This window comes from Spermophilus citellus (assembly GCF_964194105.1).
Source record: "Spermophilus citellus genome assembly, chromosome: 7".
Taxonomy (NCBI): domain Eukaryota; kingdom Metazoa; phylum Chordata; class Mammalia; order Rodentia; family Sciuridae; genus Spermophilus; species Spermophilus citellus.
The window spans coordinates 137,226,442-137,245,266 of NC_138188.1; positions in this window are offsets into that span (position 1 = coordinate 137,226,442).

Consider the following 18,825-nt stretch of genomic DNA (forward strand, 5'->3'; position numbering starts at 1 on the left):
CATGAGTCTTACAGAATTTTTTTTTTTTTTTTTTTTTTGTCCTGAGGATTGAACCCAGGGCTACTCTACCACTGAGCTACATCCCTAGCCTTTTCGTTTTTTTTTTTTTTTTTTAATTTTTTAATATTTATTTTTCAGTTTTTTTGGCGGACACAACATCTTTGTTTTTTTTTTTATTGTTGGTCATTCAAAACATTACAAAGTTCTTAATATATCATATTTCACAATTTGGTTCAAGTGAGTTATGAACTCCCATTTTCACCCCGTATACCTGAAGTATTACTCTGCCTTTCGGTTTTTGTTTTGAGACATGGTCCTGCTAAATTGCTGAAGGTGACCTTAAATTTGTGACTCTCTGCATCAACTTTCTGAGTCACTGGCATTATAAGCATGAACATTAAAAATGATTTTTCCTTTACCTTTCTCTTCTTGCTTACTTTCATACAATGATCTTCTCTCCCACCCCCCACTACACCCCTCATTTTGCACCAGGATAAGAGGGGTAGCATTCTAGGTCAATATATATGAGTAATTCAAAAGGAGCCTGAGCCCACCCACAGTGGCTACCCAAATACTTGCTCAAACTTTCACATGAAAGCTTTTGGTGTCTGTTTTACACACAACAAAATTATTTTCCAAGAAAAATTATGAATATAATATATGCTTATTTGATATTAAATCTAGGAATACAAGAAGAAAATATGTAAGTAAATCATACCATACTCATATAAAGAACTATTATATTGTAATTATAAATTAACTCTTTGACAATGGGAATACCATCTTATATTTTAAATCAAAGTTCAAAAATATAAAATTAATTTTGTGATAAGTTTCAGATGTAAAACTGTACAAAAAAAATGTATGGAAGAAAGTAGCCAGAGTATCAACAACATGTTTTTCATGTTAATGTTTTAGAATAAATACTTCAAATAAATTGCAATAAACACTTGGAAAGAATTATTTTCATAATTAGGAATAAAAATTAATCTTTTAAATATGACTGAGCTTTATACACAGTCCCCCAAGTAGCTCTTTTCTGCAAAATGTCTTTGACTTTTTTAGTATAGCACACAGACTATCTGGTCTAGCTTTCTATCTTTTAGTTAACTTTCTTCATGCAACATTCAGAGATTTGGTGTAGTTAAAAAAATCCTACTGCTATGGAAAATATTTACACTAAGATATCCACGGATCATTCTTACTGTGAAAATTCTTCAACTGATCTTCATTATGAATAGGTTAATAAATTTTTCTTATTGTGCATATGTACCCATTTTCCTTTCTGTGTTGCTTCCCCTGTGACTAAAAAAGATGCATTTTCATTCATTTGTTCAATAACTTTTACATTCCAAACACTTTGAGGGGTGGTGTTATTTAAGAAAATTGGGAGATCATAGTCTTTCTCCCTTATAAATACTAGCGACAAAACAAACAAAAGTGAGTAAGCAAGATAAGTGAAGTAAAATTGAGGATTTAGATAATAATAACTATAGGAATGTGGATAATATGGTTACATTTCTTTAAGTTGAGCTGTTAAGGGAAGAAAATTCTCATTGATTAGGTAACATTTGACTGAAACCCAAATAACAAAAAAATTACCCTAATTGGACGACTTCCATAAACAACTCCTTAAAGCAATTATTGAACTAGACTTTAAACTCCTTAAAATTAGTGACCAGTTTTTTCATGAAAAAATAATGCCAAAAAGTAGTGCTACTCCTTTTTGCTACAGTTTTTGGTAATGAATAATGTCTACTGATACATTCACACATGACGATGTATTTTTTCTTAATCGACCAAGAGGTACACAAACAGGAATTCAAAGAATGATTTTCTCTTCTCATCTATTCAACATGAGAATCATGACTTACACTGTAGTAACTCTACAGAAGGAAGAAATACAATAATGATCCCAAAGCTAGTGTGTGTTAGTTACTGTCCTTGCCATTTCATATCTATCTCAAGATCACCACAGCCTTTTTAAGCAGGCAGCCTCTTTCCCAGCTTAGAAATTTGAACACTGGCTTCAAAGGGGTTATATCAGCTATCTAAGGTCACTGGATAGTAATGTTAAGATTTAACAACAACAAGAAATGACTTTTCTGCTTTTTAAGACCAAATACAGCATTTCAGGGATTCTAACCTGTGGTTTCAAGACCAATAGCATCAGGTTGCCTGTAAACTTCTTATAAAGGCAAAATTTAGGGTCTCCCCTCAGACCTAGTGAATTAGAATCTCTGGGGTAAGGTCCAGCTCTCTGTTTTAACAAGAGCTCCAAATATTTCAGTGTACACCTCAGGTACACACACACACACACACACACACACACACATCATCATCATCATCATCATCATCATCATCTTATACAACAAAAAGCAAACACAGAATTATCTAATCTGCTCAAAACTTTCTATTGCATGATCTACTTTAAAATCCAATGAAAAGTATCACTATGTCCATTATGGGCAAATTATCTGGAATGAACAAAATATGTTCTGTAAAAAAAAAATTATGTGAGCACAAAGAGGTGTGGAGTACAATGTATCACTTGCTTTGGCTAGAGGATAAATATTTTACTATCAATTTCCACTTGAAGATCAAATTAATATGAAACAGTTTCAGAAAGAGATAAACAGTTTTTCCTACAAAAATTGTAGAGTCTATTGGGAAAACTCTGTCTCTCTGTGTCTCTGTCTCTCTCTCTCTCTCTCTCTCTCTCTCACACACACACACACACACACACACTCCCCCCCCCCCAGTACTGAACCCAGGTCCTTGCACATTCTAGACAAGCACTCTATAACAGAAATATATGCCCAACTTCCAGAACTACATTTCTCTAACTTCTGTGCAAAAGATAAATCACAAAGAGACCAAATGAAAAAATGTGTTTAAATTGAATGTTTCAGTTTGGAAATGCAAGAAAGCAAACATACTTGAAGTTTTTTAAGATTTCCTCTCCTAGCAGAATTTTTATCATCAATCAAATAACAAAATAACAAATAATTTAGATCAATTTATAACAATTTTTTTAAAATGTTATTTCTCTTTAAATAAATGAACAGATATGGGAAAGTCCTAATTTTAGATCATGAAGCACCTAATTGTATATATAAGATTTGTGAAAAATATAAAGCAAATCAATATTATACAGTATTAGCACAAGCTATTTTCCTGGATAACACCATGAGGCCCTCTTCACAGGATAGATAAAAGAGCCATTTGTCTCAAATTTTTCCATTCCTAAGTCACAAAAAAGACTTGCAGATTTGCTATTCATACTGGACATTGATTTGATATAGAAAAATCTATGCTTCCTATTTTATTTTTGTAGTTGTTGCAATAATTTGGTTTTTTGTTCAGGTAATTAATTAAATATATATCACATATGCAATATATATATATATGTGTATATATATATATATATATAAAATATTAGTATCAGTAATGTAGATATTATTTAAATAGAATAAAAATAATGAATGTTAGTGTTTCTAAGGAGTTCAAATTTTAAAGGGGGTTCTAATATATACTGTAAAGGTGCTCAGATATCACTGAGCATTGACCATGGGCTAAGAATGTCAAACTATGGGGTTAAAACCACCCTGAAAGGAATCTAGACACATAAAAGAAAAAAAAAAAAAGAGCCAGATGGGGTGAAAGACATCAAGACAGAAAATGAAATGGGATCAAAGTTAGATTGAGAAGGAGCAAAGGAGGTTAGGTATAAAAAAAATAAAAGCTTGTGACAGATAGGCAACTTCAGAGCAAAACATGCTAGAGTGATTATATATGAATGAGCAGTTATTTCTAATTTTTGAAAAGCAATGCTCTGCCTGTAATTTCCATGAATAACAAATATTTTACAATTATTCTTTAGTTTTAGTGATTTTTACTATGACCACACACTGTAAAAACATACTCTGTATATTTAATGTTTAGAAGCAGAAAATTACAAAACCACATTTCATCTTTATTCTCTCATATAACTTGCTTAATCTTTACTCTGTTACTGAATTCTTAGTACATTACCACCCATGGGCTCAAAACACTTACTCAAAATCTATATCTTGGTTATTCCATTTGAAGTAGTAGAAAAGCTTCAAAATGATAAATCCTGTTGAAGGCTACTATAAACAACATTTGATTCATATATACTGAAACTTGTTATAAGTAACGGATGATTTAGATAGAGCACATTTAGCACTGTCTAGCGATGAACATTTATTATGGGAACACCATAGCAGATGAGGCTGTGGTAGATAGTAAACCATCAATCAGATGCGACCCCACAACAAATTGAACCTCATCAACTGCTTTAATATGTCATGAAGCTTCCAAATAGACATCACTGGACCATTTGTTAAGTGAAAACTACTTTTTCACTGACAAAGCAAAAGACATTTGGTATTTTCATTTATATGTAATATCAAAATGAATCGATGTGATCTAGTCATCCAAAATACAATTTCTGTGAGAATGGGCCATTGAAATTCAGATCTTAAGTTTCTTTACACAAATTGTTCATAGTGATCTTTCATTTTATTTTTTTGACATTTCATAAGAACAAGGATTGTACTTTGATTTCTATAAGTCTATATAATATTTAATGTTATTATTATTACATTTTTAAAAAAAGATATATTTCTATTAAAGTATAACAGGAAAAATGTTTTACCACTCACATTTCTGTTATAAAACTGAGTACTAGAGCATTTTTCAAATGGCACTGCAAGGAGAGCAAAAATAAAAATAGTGTATTTGAGTGATCAAATACTCATATAGGCATGATAATTATACAATCAAAAATACTTCTTACTGCTACAAAAATATTCATTTCAAAGAAATCATAATAAAGCTTTGATTTCTAATATTAAAGAAAACCTTTTCTTCCTTCTGCTGCTTAATCAGCTTTATTTATTACTACTATTAATTAGGTGTATGTATATTTCCCCAGTTAATATGCCTAATTGTGTTTTACTTTATGGTCTTGGATGCGTGATGGTGTATGTAACCTACCTCATTTGGTTTCTACCTCATAATGCCCTTCTTAGTTGAATGCATAATCCTTCCATGTGTTCTATTGTTTTATAATCACTGTTCAAGCATGACTTTAAAAACACATGTAAATATAAGAAAATGTTAATACAATTATTGATTTGGAGCAACTATACTTCCACACTCTAGTATTCATATAAATGTTAAAAAGAGTATTACATATTTTACATGGTAAAGTAGATTCCTGAAAGCCACCTTCTCTTGCTAGTTAACCCTCTGAAAATGTTCCTGCATGTTCGCAAGGAAGATTAAAACCCAAGGCATACTAAAGAAATGCATCACTAGCCTCAAAGATAAGATAAAGGAGCTTTAAAGAAGATTCTAAAAAACTGATTAAAAAACGGGGTTCTCCCTGTTATAGTTTGAGTAGGAGTATCCCCAAATGTTCCTGTCGATGCAGGAATAGTTAGAAGTAAAATGAATAGATTGTGAATTATAACCTAATCAGTCCAACCTAGTTTTAATGGACTAACTGGGTGGTAAGAGTAGGCAGGTGGGGCATGGCTGGAGGAGGTGAGTCATTAGGGGTATGCCCTAGAAGAGTGCATCTGCTCTGTGGCCCCTTCCCCTTTCTCTCTGCTTCCTGAGGACACCTCAAGAGGAGCCATTTTCCTATGCTGGGCCCTTGCCCCATAATGTGCTGTCTCACCTTGGGTCCAAAGCAATGGAGTTGACCATCTACAGACTAAGACCTCTGAACAGAACCAGGAACCCTGAATAATCTTTTCCTCCTATAAGTTGTTCTTGTCAGGTATTTGGTCATAGCAATGCAAAACAGACCTGAAATACTCTCGATTTGGAATAATTATCTATTATGAAGAAAATTTCTTTACAATTAAAAGGTTTTTATGAATTTCTAGACAACAGACTACTACAGTCTTAATTCCTTACAAGTGCTTGTTGAGTGTGTGAAACTGAAAAGCACAATCATTATGTTCCTGTAGCAGGTCACAAAATTAATAAACTAATACAGTAGGTCAAGATGACTAACTTACAGCTACTTATGCCCCAGTGGAAGAGGAATGGTTACTGTCTGCTATAAAAGATTCTGAGCCCCTAGTCCTGGGTCCTTTGCTGCAGCTTATGTAGTAAGCACCACCTGGTCTCATCCTGTAACTCTCTAATGGATTCGGGGACAGAAGAAATGGCATTATCACACCCATGCTCATATGCTGTTTTATGTGCTCTGATGGTGCAGTTTGTGAAGTGACTTACTCTGGTGGATTGTGTCTTATCCTTAGTCTATGTTAGGGACTCTAGCACTCTAGTAACACAGACTATTTGCTTTTTCACTCATGGTTCATTGAATCTTATTAGTTAGTTTGAAAGGATAGAAATCTATAACAGTTAATGCTGTATAAAGGTAAAATGATATACTTTATATTAGGAAATTAACAGACAACTTTAGAAAAAATTTCTTAAAGGAAATATTTGAAAAATCTTTGTTAGTACATCATGGTCAACTGTTACCAAATGATCCACTTATCACAACTGATATTTATAGGTATATCTTCAAATTACTTAATGACATATTCAACAAGGTTCTGCATTAGTGTCATCATATATGCCCACAGAATCTGAGGATCAGAAAGGAACACAGAAATGATGTCTCCTTATATGGAAGATCCTGCTCTAATCAAACAGATAGTGATGATAAATATTAATGTCCACAGCATAGATATATCATTGTTTGATGATATTTAGTCCTTAGAGTACAATTTTTACATTGATTTCTTTATATATCAATTTATTGAGTTTCTTTTTTCCTTTGGGAATATATGTATATATATGCCTTTATAAAATATAAGTTATCCATAGCTAGTGAATAAAGGTTTATATATAATTATAGTATACTATTAATGTAACAAATTTTGAATTAAAGCTATACTATATTTGTAAATAAAAGTTTAAAACTATATAGTATTTTCTATGCTACTTAAAGTGCATCAGGCATTCAAATGTAATTTGTGTTGGCAGGTAAACTCATAGTCCTTTATGCAATGTTTTTGGCATTATTTATCAAGAGCAATAAAATGATAATACCTTTTGTGAAAATAATTCTAGTTCTAGGAAATAATAAGATTTATGCTCAAAGATGTTCAAAACTTAGAGACAATCTAAAGATAAGTAAATGATACACAAAATTTTGTAAGCATAACATATATTTCCTTATAATATATGTATAAGCAAGCTGTATTTTAAATATAATTCAGAATAGGTATATATTTTCCATTTTAGATGTGTATTATGCTATGTACATGCATATTTAGTAGTATGTATATATGTGTACATATAGTATTTATATAGATATATACATATCTTTCATGTTATATCTATAAGCATATATATATATATATATATATATATATATATATATATATATCAAGGGAAATACTGGATAGGATTAAAATGATTCATCTTAAGTGGTAGAATTGTGACTCTTTTTTATAAGAAGTGATTATAATAACTTTTTGTTCACTTTAAAGCTTTCCAATTATTTCCTATATTTCTATATTGATCATGCACTACTTTTTAAATTAAAATATAAATTGATTTGAGCCCTTGAACTTACTTAGGATCTAACCTCTGCCAACATACTGTGATAATTACTAAAACTTGTTAAGAACTGCTATTTGCTAAGGCCAGAAATATCCAGAAAGTGTTGAATAAAATATTCAGTATCACCAAAAATTCATCATTAAAGTATTTTATTCATGCTTTCCAATACGCTTTTTTCTTAGTTGCCTAATGCTCCTGATATTACCTTTAAAGACACAGGGTTTTTATTTTCTTCCTTTTTTTAATTTTACTTTCTGTTTTTCCTTTTTTTATTACAGGGGATCACAACATTGCCCAGACTGGCTTGAAACTCATGGTACTGCCTCCCCAGCCTCCCCAATAGCTGAAATTACAGGCACACCATGCTCCTTGCTCTGGGGTTCGCTTCTTAAGTTAGAAATGCATTTTCTACAATACAGTCAGACTCAGAATATTTGAATCTTGACTAATTCTCTGATTATCCATAATTTAGCACCACATAGGTTTTCTTATTAAGCTAAACTTATGTCATTGCTTTTTTTTTATTGGTTGTTCAAAACATTACAAAGCTCTTGACATATCCTATTTCATACATTAGATTCAAGTGGGTTATGAACTCCCATTTTTACCCCAAATACAGATTGCAGAATCACATCGGTTACACATCCACATTTTTACATAATGCCATATTAGTGACTGTTGAGGAGAGAAATGAATTACAGTAGATGGGGTAGAGAGAGAAGATGGGAGGGGAGAGGAGGGGGGATAGTTGAGGATAGGAAAGGTAGCAGAATACAACACTCACTAATATGTCATTGCTTTTTGATCAAGGAAAATTATACTTGATTATAAATTTTGAAAATTATATATTTCCGAATTCCATTCCAAATGTTTTAAGCTAAATTAGCTCACAAGAATATAGTACATGACAATTAACAATGTCAAAATAGTTTTTTTTTTTTCTTTTTTGGTACTGGGTATTGAACTCAGGGGCACATGACCACTGAGCCACATCCACAACCCAATTTTGTATTTTCTTTAGAGACAGGGTCTCACTGAGTTGTTTAGTGCCTCACAGTTGCTGAAGCTGGATTTGAACTTGAGATCCTCCTGCCTCAGCTTCCTAAGCCACTGGGATTACAGGTGTGCACCACTGCACCGAGAAATAGTTTGTTTTTTAATTTGACCTTTTGTTTTCATTTTTTATATTGATATCTCTATATCTCAAGTGACATGCATGGAGAAAAATCTTTCAATGTCATCTACTTTGACTTTGGATTGATTAATATGCAAATAAATGTATATATAATCCAGGCTACATTCAACTTCCACTTATGAGTATATTCTGATATCTAACACATACTTAGAAGGTAGTTTGGGAATTAATTTTAAAATAAAACTGAAGTATAGGGGGAAAATGTCATAGTCCCACTTCCTTCTCTTAATTTATTACTATTTTTGAACTTAATTATTTCCATATCTGGAACTGTATCATATAAGGAATTCATTTTAATCTATAATACAATGACTATAAACTTCTGCTAATTGCTTCTCTTTTGCTTTGATACTGTAATAATTGAAACTCATAATGAAGACTGATACACTGTGATATTATAAGTTATGAAAACATGTTTTCAATGAAGTTTCAAGGAAGTTTTCAATGCACTTTGGAATAAAATGTAGCAATACAAATATTTTAATTGATTTCACATACTTTGATATAGCTTCTTTTTTAGTTGTAGTATTCCTGTCTTCACTAAACTTATTTATCAGAAGATCACATTTTCAGATCATGGCAGGTAACTAAGAAATTGCATTTGTTATACTGTTTTTCTACCAGTAACATAATTTTTTTTTTAATCTCCAGCATTGGGGTGGGAGTGGGGTCTCAACTGACCTCAAGCAGATTTTACTTCATCCAACCAATAATGATGATGGTTTTCATAAAGATGTTTTAAATGGCTAGAACCAAATGGTCTTTTAGGCGTATTTTCAGTCTGTACACTGCACAAACTACTTAAAGCCCTCTGCCTGCAATAAGCAACCCATAGGAAACATGCTATTAGGTAATTTAAATGTTTCAAGCAATTGCCTATTGATTAAGTGAAAGAGGAAATCCATATATTCCTGCCCTATCAACTTTCCAAATATCCACAAAGTTATACTTAGAAATCAGCCTAAATCAATGCCTTTATAATTTTTAAGTAATGATTTTTTATTGTACATTTAAATTACACAAGCAAGCCCATTAGCAGAGTCCTGACTACAAAGGCTGTCACTCAAAAATAGTATCCTCTGTACTGTCTCAATAGCATTGCATTCATCCCTTATGATTTGTGATGCCAGAGAAGCATCTTTCGCTTCTTATTAGTATTTAACTCTAGATTCTTCAAATTATTTCCACAAGTACCCAAGTTTTATTCTCTCTTTTCTTTCCTGAATAGGATCCTGGTGGGAGAAGGAAACTAGACCATGACATTGGACATTTATTGGTGTGTATCCTACATGAAAGCTCATATCCCAAGCTTTTCAACTGTGATAATGACTGATAATTTTATTGACGCTATGCTGTGATCCTCAGTAGAATTCCTAACATTTCTCCATGATTATGTATTATTCAGACAAATAGTGACCCTAAAACAGAAAAAGCATCTTATCTCTTAAAACTTTTATTGAGCAGAGTTCAAAATGCACAGAGTTAAGTGCTATGCTCTGTGTATTTAATGTAGAGTGAAAAGCTGTTTGGTGCCCATTTTAGATTCACTGGCAACAAGACAGACAAGGAAGCATGTACTAGGAGTCATGAAGATACATATGAAAAATTAAAAGTTTAAAATTAATTTGAACTTATAATGGAATGCATCACGTGGAAATCTAAAAATCAATTTCCAAATGGAACAGATTGAAACTTTTTCTTGCCATCTGGTTTTGGACCTGGCTCATTCAGTTCCAATTTTGCCCTTGTGAATACTCCAATTTTATATATACTATATGGAAATGATAATCTTCATGCTACCTAAGCCAATCTTATTGTGGTTTTCCTAAAATATAATTCTACTTTTTATACATTATCAATATTCTCCAAGTATCTTCTCAATGACAGGCATATTTTATTTTCATTTTAAATCATATGTGAGATTAGTATTTTCTTTCCTAAAATGATTAATGATAGTAGCATTTCATTTTGCTAAAAATAAAAACTAATAATTTGCATCTAAAATTTTTAAATATTTAATAACTCTAAATAAACTACATACTGATGCATTCAAGTGAAGGGGGGCAATGTCCAGATTTGGCTATGTGAATTATAAAGTAAGAGAAAAACTAATGCTTAATATAAAGATACAATATAAAATCAGATTATAGATGGAAATTATTTAGGAAAATGCTGGAACACAACCAGTGCTCAATAAATGTTAGCAATTAACTTTTAGGTTTTAAAAGTTTTTAAAATCATAAAAATAATCAATATATTTGAGCATATTATTTATTTTGAAGAAAATAATTATTGAAAAATCACTGTTAGCTGCTTCACAGATACTATACTATCTTATTTTTTCCACACAAAACTAACATGGTGAGAGCACTAAGAATCACAGAAGTCATAGTAACTGGGCTCAGAAGATACAGGTAGTAAAAGGCAGAGATCTGAGCAGAAATTCACTATTTCTATTATGACCAGACTATACTCAAATAAATCTAGCAAATAAGCTACAGAACATGAAGTTATCTTAATTGTCTTTCAATATATCTATAAGATATTAAAAATAAGACTGCTATAATCAAAATTACTAGAATTTAAACTATCAAAATAAATAAAAAGATATCTTCTCAGTATACCAACTACCAATTTAGTTTTTAATAATCTAATCAGATATAATTGAAGGTTCATTAAATTTACATGTAAAACTAATATGCAGTAGCTGCACCTTTTTAAAATTATTACTAAATTTTTCTTTTGGAAAATTATGTTATCTCTTACAAATTAAATAAGTTGTATACCCATCCTCTTGCCTGGGATTCTTCTAACAGATGAGTAAAATTATGCTTTTATATATACATAAGGCATTTAAAATTGTTACAGTAAAACTTAAAGATCATCCAATAATTTAATTATGATATGAAGAACTCTTTTTAGAATATATATATTTAAAACTTCAAGCTACATGTCTTTAAATCTATGAAACTTTTCTCAAAATGCATTTTATATCAAATTACTTGTATAGTTGATAAAGGAAATATATAACATTATTTATATGCACATTTAGTTAAATGTAGCAGTTATAAAGGTGACTACTAATATATAGGATATGTTTTTATATATGTACATACCTTTATAAATTAATTGTGTTAAATTCATAATATAGGTGTGTATATGTATACACATTGAATGTTGACAATAGTAATACAAAATTCTTTAAAAAGCTCAAGCAAATTACTTTTAATTGTAAGATAAATCACTTAAAATGACTCACACAACATATTTTATAAAGTAAATAGTTTTCAGTGAAAAACTGTTCAGCAACAATGACAACATAGATTAAATCCTTCACACAGAAGACAAACAACATTCACAATTTGAACATCTATTTTAGCATAGAATTCTGCATGATTGCTTTTAGTTTTAAGGTATCAAAAATGTATCTTGTAAATGAACTGAGAAGAGGAACTATGAGATGAAGTACTAGTGATTCAAATAAATGGCACCATATATTGTTTCCTAAATACTGCAGTTATTATAAGATTTGTCTTACCAAATCCCACAATAGCCTCTCATTTTCAGTTCTATAAATTCTGATTTGCTCTGACAGATTCTCAAAGCTATACTTAACTCACTCTGCTATTATTTTCCACTAATTCTCTACATATTTCCTATTGGAGTTACTTGAATGTGCACCAAATGTAGTACATTACTTTCCTGAATTTTATGTCTGACTCAAAGACATATACTGAAAGGCATTTCAAAAAAAAGAAGAAATCCAAATGATCAACAAATATATGAAATATGTTCTACATTCTAGTAATTCAAGAAATACAAATTAAAACTATACTTAGATTCCATCTCATTCTAGTCAGAATGGCAATAATCAATAATTGACAAATAACAATAAATGTTGGTGAGGATGTTGGGAAAAGGTTCACTCATACATTGCTGGTGGGACTGCAAACTGGTGCAATGCTGTGGAAACTAGTATGGAGATTCCTTAGAAAACTTGGACTGGAACCACCATTTGACCCAGGGATCCCACTCTTTCATATATATCAAAAGGAATTAAAAGTATCATATTACAGTGACACAACCATATATAGCAGCACAATTCGCAATAGCTAAGCTATAGATCCAACCTAGGTGTCCTTCAACAAATGAATTAATAAAGAAAATATGATAATATGCACAATAGAATGATACTTAACCATGAAGAAGAATAACTGTATGGCATTTGCTAGTAAATGGTTGGATCTGGAGACTATCATGCCAAGTGAAATAAACTAATTCCTAAAAACCAAAGGTCAAATGTTCTCTTTGATATATGGATACTAACATACAACAAGTGGGTGGAGAGAATAGAAGTTCAGGGGATTAGACAAAGGAGAATAAAGGTAAAGAATGGGGTATGGGAATATGAAAGAAGGTGGAATAAATCTGACATAACTTTCCTAGGTTCATATAAGAATACCTCACCAGTGAAACTCCACATCATTTGCAATCACAAGAATGGAATCCTAATTAGAATAAGTTATGTTCCATGTATGTGAAATATGTCTAAATAAATTCTACTGTCATATTTAACCTAAAAAAATTTAAAAACACATATACTTTATAACCTTAGTCAAGTTCTACTCTCATATGACAATGGGAAGATACCAATATGAGTATCATTCATATAGGAGTAGTGCTAGCATTAAGTAAGAGACTCAAGGAATTACACAGAGCCTAACACAGAGTTTAAGAAAAGGAAAAGAAATAGAAAAAATGCCCAAATATAGTGACATAAACATATATAGCTCTATATCTTCCTGTTCTTATTTGTACTTTTGTACTTATCATTTTATATATTTTTCCTCATATTACATATATACATATATTAAAAAATATATACATATATTTTGATATGTATATTAAAACCCTCAAAATAGGAGATATATCACTTGTAGTTCAAATATTATACAAGATCTTTGTTTTATAAATGCATGTTTATATTTATCACCCAAATTATGTTTCTTTCAGAAGCATTTCATAATTTTTTTTTTGTACCAGGGATTGAACTCAGGGGTACTTGACCACTGAGCAATATCCCAGCCCTTTTTTGTATTTTATTTAGAGACAGGGTCCCACTGAGTTGCTTAGTGCCTTACTAAATTGCTAGGCTGGCTTTGAACTTGTGATCCTCCTGCCTCAGCTTCCTAAGCCACTGGTATTATAGGCTTGTGCCACCATGTCCTGATTCATAAATGTTTGTTGAATGAGTGAATGCACACCTTTGTTTTCTACTGTATTCTACAACTCAGTATGGGAATATAGTAGAAGGACTTACAACATTTTACTAATTGTGCAGCATGTTTCTCCACTTTCAAAATACAAATAAACTTTATAACATCTTGGGGATCTTGAGTGGAAAGTAACAATCAGTAAAGAGCTTGCATAGTCCATCAAGTGTAGTTCATTATGCTTGGCAATCAGCAATCTAAACCCCAAATCCCTCTTTGTGTCTCTACATGGGTCCATGAAGTTCCATATAGAAGCAGGTATTCCATTGGTTAATCAAAGTCTGTACCAGTTAGCTAGAAGTAATCCTCAGGGCTCTATGGATTATAAAAGGTACTTCAGTATTTCTGATTGTCTTACTATAAATTCTTTATTAGCTGCCAACTATTACATTAGAGATTTCATGATGTGCCCCTGTCTCCAGAACATAATCTTGGACTTTGCCCAGCTTGATACTTTTTCATGACAGAACACTTGACACTGATCTGAAAGGGACTCTGTTGAGCATATGTAGGGTTTATCCTAATAGCAAATATATAGTGAACTCTTCAGAAATTGACAGGAGAATGAATTTGTATATCTTACCCTGGCAACGTACCAAGAGTTATAAATTGACAGTACTAAATGAACCCCTGAGATCTTTTTATCTTCCTAAAAATACCAAGAAAATATTTTCCGTATGAGAGAATATTGCCTTATTAGTTTAACATTTTATATGGAAATATGGTTTAAAGTGTAGCCAAACAAATATTATTGATAAACATCTACAAAGGTTTTATTGTTTTATATAAGAGTGAATTGAATAATTTTCCACTTACATCTACAAAAAATATCCTTTACAAAATGGAATCTGAAACATATATAATTAATTTGAAGAGTAATAGAGGTTTTTTAAACAGAAAATTGGATGAGATTTCAGACTGACACTGTTAAGTATAACATCTTCCCTAGAAAGAGAGTTAACAACTACTTTCCCCTGTTATCAGGCATAACTAATACCCCCTTCTATGCTAGACACAAAATGTTTCCAGGCCACATCCCTACAGCCCTCCATATACCAAACTAAACTCCTAAATAGATTACTTCAAATTTATATTTTAAGATGAATGGCACTACCAATGCAATAGTTACCTTGAGATATCACAAAAATAGGGATGCAACCATTTCTGTACTTTGAAGGTTGGAATTCACATTTTTTAATGTACCAATAGAACACAGAAAACAAGCAAAAATGTCACCATTAATCACAGAAAGTTAATAAATGATCTATAGAACAGATTAAATGCTGTAGCTTACCCAGTTTTCTATTAACTTTACATTTTGGTAGGCTATCAACAAGAGGATAACATTATAATATAATTTAGATCTTTATAATTTTTTTTTCCTAAAATTGAGCCAAGCACAACCTTTTAGTTTAGTTTTAACATTATAAGTGTGTATTTCAGTTGAAAATTTTGGCTAAAGGGAAATCTACCTTCTCAAAGAAAGAAAGAAAAAAAAAGAAAAAAGGAAAGGCCAAAGAATTGTAAGTTACAAGTCTCTAGAGAGTACAAACCTGTACATACAGAAGCCTTTTAGTACCTTTGATGGAATGAGTTTTGAATATCTACTTTAAAAGTGGCCTTCAAACATCTAGGTAGAATAAATAAAGAAATTCCTTTTTTTTTGGTAAAGCTGCATGTCCATTTTGAGGTACCAGCTAAAATTTCTGAACCTTTGAATTTTCCATCTTATGTCTGGAATGTTTTCTTTCAGTTACATTTTTTTTTTAACTTTTCCTGGACAAGTCAATCCCAGGGACTAGGATGGATAAATGGCTGAAAGTCAGCTTTCAAAGAAAACTTGGGTCCTGGTAGATGCTCTGATCCCTGGAAATGCAAGGGCCTTTAGATGCAATGCATTTATTTTCTTTCCTTTTCAGAAATATTATCTCTTGTTTGTATGACCTTGATTTCTTAATGAAAGTGAAATTCTTAACAGTTCAAAAATCCTATTCTTAAATGATCAAGGTCACTCTTTGATTCATCTAATCTTCCATTGATTTGGACAAACAGATATTTAAAACTCTCATCACTTTTTGAATTTCTCTTTTGAAATTTTAAATCCTTTTCAAGTAACAAAGCCTATAAAAATAACTATACTTTTCTCCCTATTTTCTTAACACTTAAATAACTTTGAAGGTTGAAGGTTTGAATTTGCAAACTAAGAAAATGGAACTACTCTCAGACAGAGGTCTAATGTGAGCCATGATCCACCCTGAGGCAAAAATTTTATGGCTAAGTTGTAAACCCTTTGAACATGTAGCTTTTAATGGAAGTGCTGACACTATCCTAACTATGGATTCATGAACCTCACCACTTTCATATCTGAGGCATTTTATCACTCTCAATTCATCTCACTTTTAAAAATTAAATAACATTTCCAACATGTATAATTTCATCCAGAGTTCCTAAACAGAGTTTTTGTTTTGGTATTTATGTAGATATTAGCTAATGACTTTAGTCCCTAGAGAAGAGGATGTGGGGCTGGGAAAGACTCAATGCATGCCCAGTACACACACCTAGGAAGGATGCTTGAATTAGTGTGCCTTTCAGATCATACTTTTCACAGATATAATCTATCTTAAAAAGAACATACATATCCTGAAACCATTTTCTTCAAAATGGACAAGCACTCTCTGTTTCTCAGGCAATAGAGTTGTCCATTTTTGGTGAGAGTGCTTATTTTCTTTGTAAGTAAAATTAAAAGAACTTCTTTTCATCCCTTTTTTCTAATATAAATGATACTGTGCTTCAAAACTTTTTCCAATTTTTCTCTCATTTGTCATGTAATAAAAAATTCATTTAGGTAAATGTTGCGTGAATTCTCAGGGTATTTTAATCACAGGCAACAAACATATATTAATAACAAATAGATAATAAAAATGGGATTTTTAGGTTAAAAATGAAACTGAATTTGCATTAAAATTAGATAAAACTGGTTGTGGATAAGAAATACCTAAACTCAGTTCCCTCAGTTCCTATAATTAAGACAAGTCTATTATTCTCAAGAGCCATGTCTTTTTCCTGTTGAAATCTCACATGTATGGAATTTATTGAATTTATCAAATGCTGTTTTTCGAATAAAAATAGACAACAAGTAAATATTACTCTAGATCTCAGTACAATCGTTAAGCATGGTTCTTGATTAATATGTCTAAACATACATTAATATCCTTTTGAAAATATAAAAGAAACATACTTATCTTACCCTTGGTTTTGGAAATTACTGCTCAGTTATAGGAAAATAAAGTATTAAAAATCTATCTATTGCATACAGATGGAGATTAAATTATTTAAACAAATGAAAAACAGAAATGATGATTATACGCAGAACAAAGAACATTCTACATTTTTCATGAATATTCATATAGTTCAGTTTCCAGATTCGCAAGCTCACATTATAAATTACTTTTGAACAACAACATTGCCTTCTTTTTTCCTAACTGCACTACTTCCTATGTAAGCCTAACAGAATTTTCCAAATTTTACAATTACTATAAATATATTTCTACAACTAAAACTGAATTTGAAATGATATAATAAAATTCTTGTGATAAAAATTATTTCCCAATATTCAGGGTGAGATACAACACATAGCTTCAAGTAAAAAATGTGTAACTAATACATTAAGTCATTGAATATTTATTACCAGACTGTTTTTTATTATACATTGTACCTTAATCATTCATCAAATATTTATTGAGCATCTAGTAGGTACAAGATTCCATGTTAACAAAGATTAACCAAAGACAAAAAAAAAAAAAAGTCTCTTCAAATAAGTTACAAAATGGTAAAGAGGTAAGATATAGACACATGTAACAATTAAACTCTATAAAAACTGGCAAATGTCTTTCAATCTAAAGTACCATTATACTTTAAAAGATGAAATATTGTTTTTAGGGTATAGTTGAGAGACTTAGGAGCCAGAATTAATACAGTGGTAAAGAGTATCCCAGGAAAAAAACGTCAGTGGCAAGATGGTCTAGTAATGTTTCTCCGAACAAGAAGTCCTAAGTTATCTCAGAGTTTGTAGAAGAGTATATCATCAGTAAAATGTTCAGATTCTGGTGGCAAAAATAATAATAGTGATTTCCTACAGATTACAAGTTATGTGAGCTACTAGGTTGTATGCCATACTTTTCAAAACAAAGTAAATTTTTTACTGGTTTATATAACAATCACAGTATGATACAATAATACTGGGCATGTAGGTAGTAGATGCCATCAAAGAGTTAAGATTTTTCTCTTCAAATTTTAAGGTCAACAAAACTTCAGAAAACTCCAATGAATTCCTGATTAATTGTCACTCTATTAAATGGGACAAAGAAGATAGAGGCACCCTCTGAATATCCTGTCTCCATGCTTCAATGCATCCTGAACTAAAATAACTCAATGCTCATAATACATGTAATACACTCTAACCACTCACAAGGGGAAAAGATAAACTGCCAGACAGGTTTTCTTTGTTCAGAAAAGTTAGACATAGACAATCAGTTGCTAGAATTTATTAAAGGAGGAAGCAAGTGTTGGGGGTGGGTCATGACAGGATCTTCTGAATCTAAGTTTTAATAACTTCAAACTTTGCTGCCATAATTTAACCCTTATGTCATAACTGAGATTATTGAAGAAACTAGAAGACTCTTCCAGGAGGTTTAAATAAAGTCAAGGTCAAGTGTGTGTGAAGCAAAGGTAAGTGTT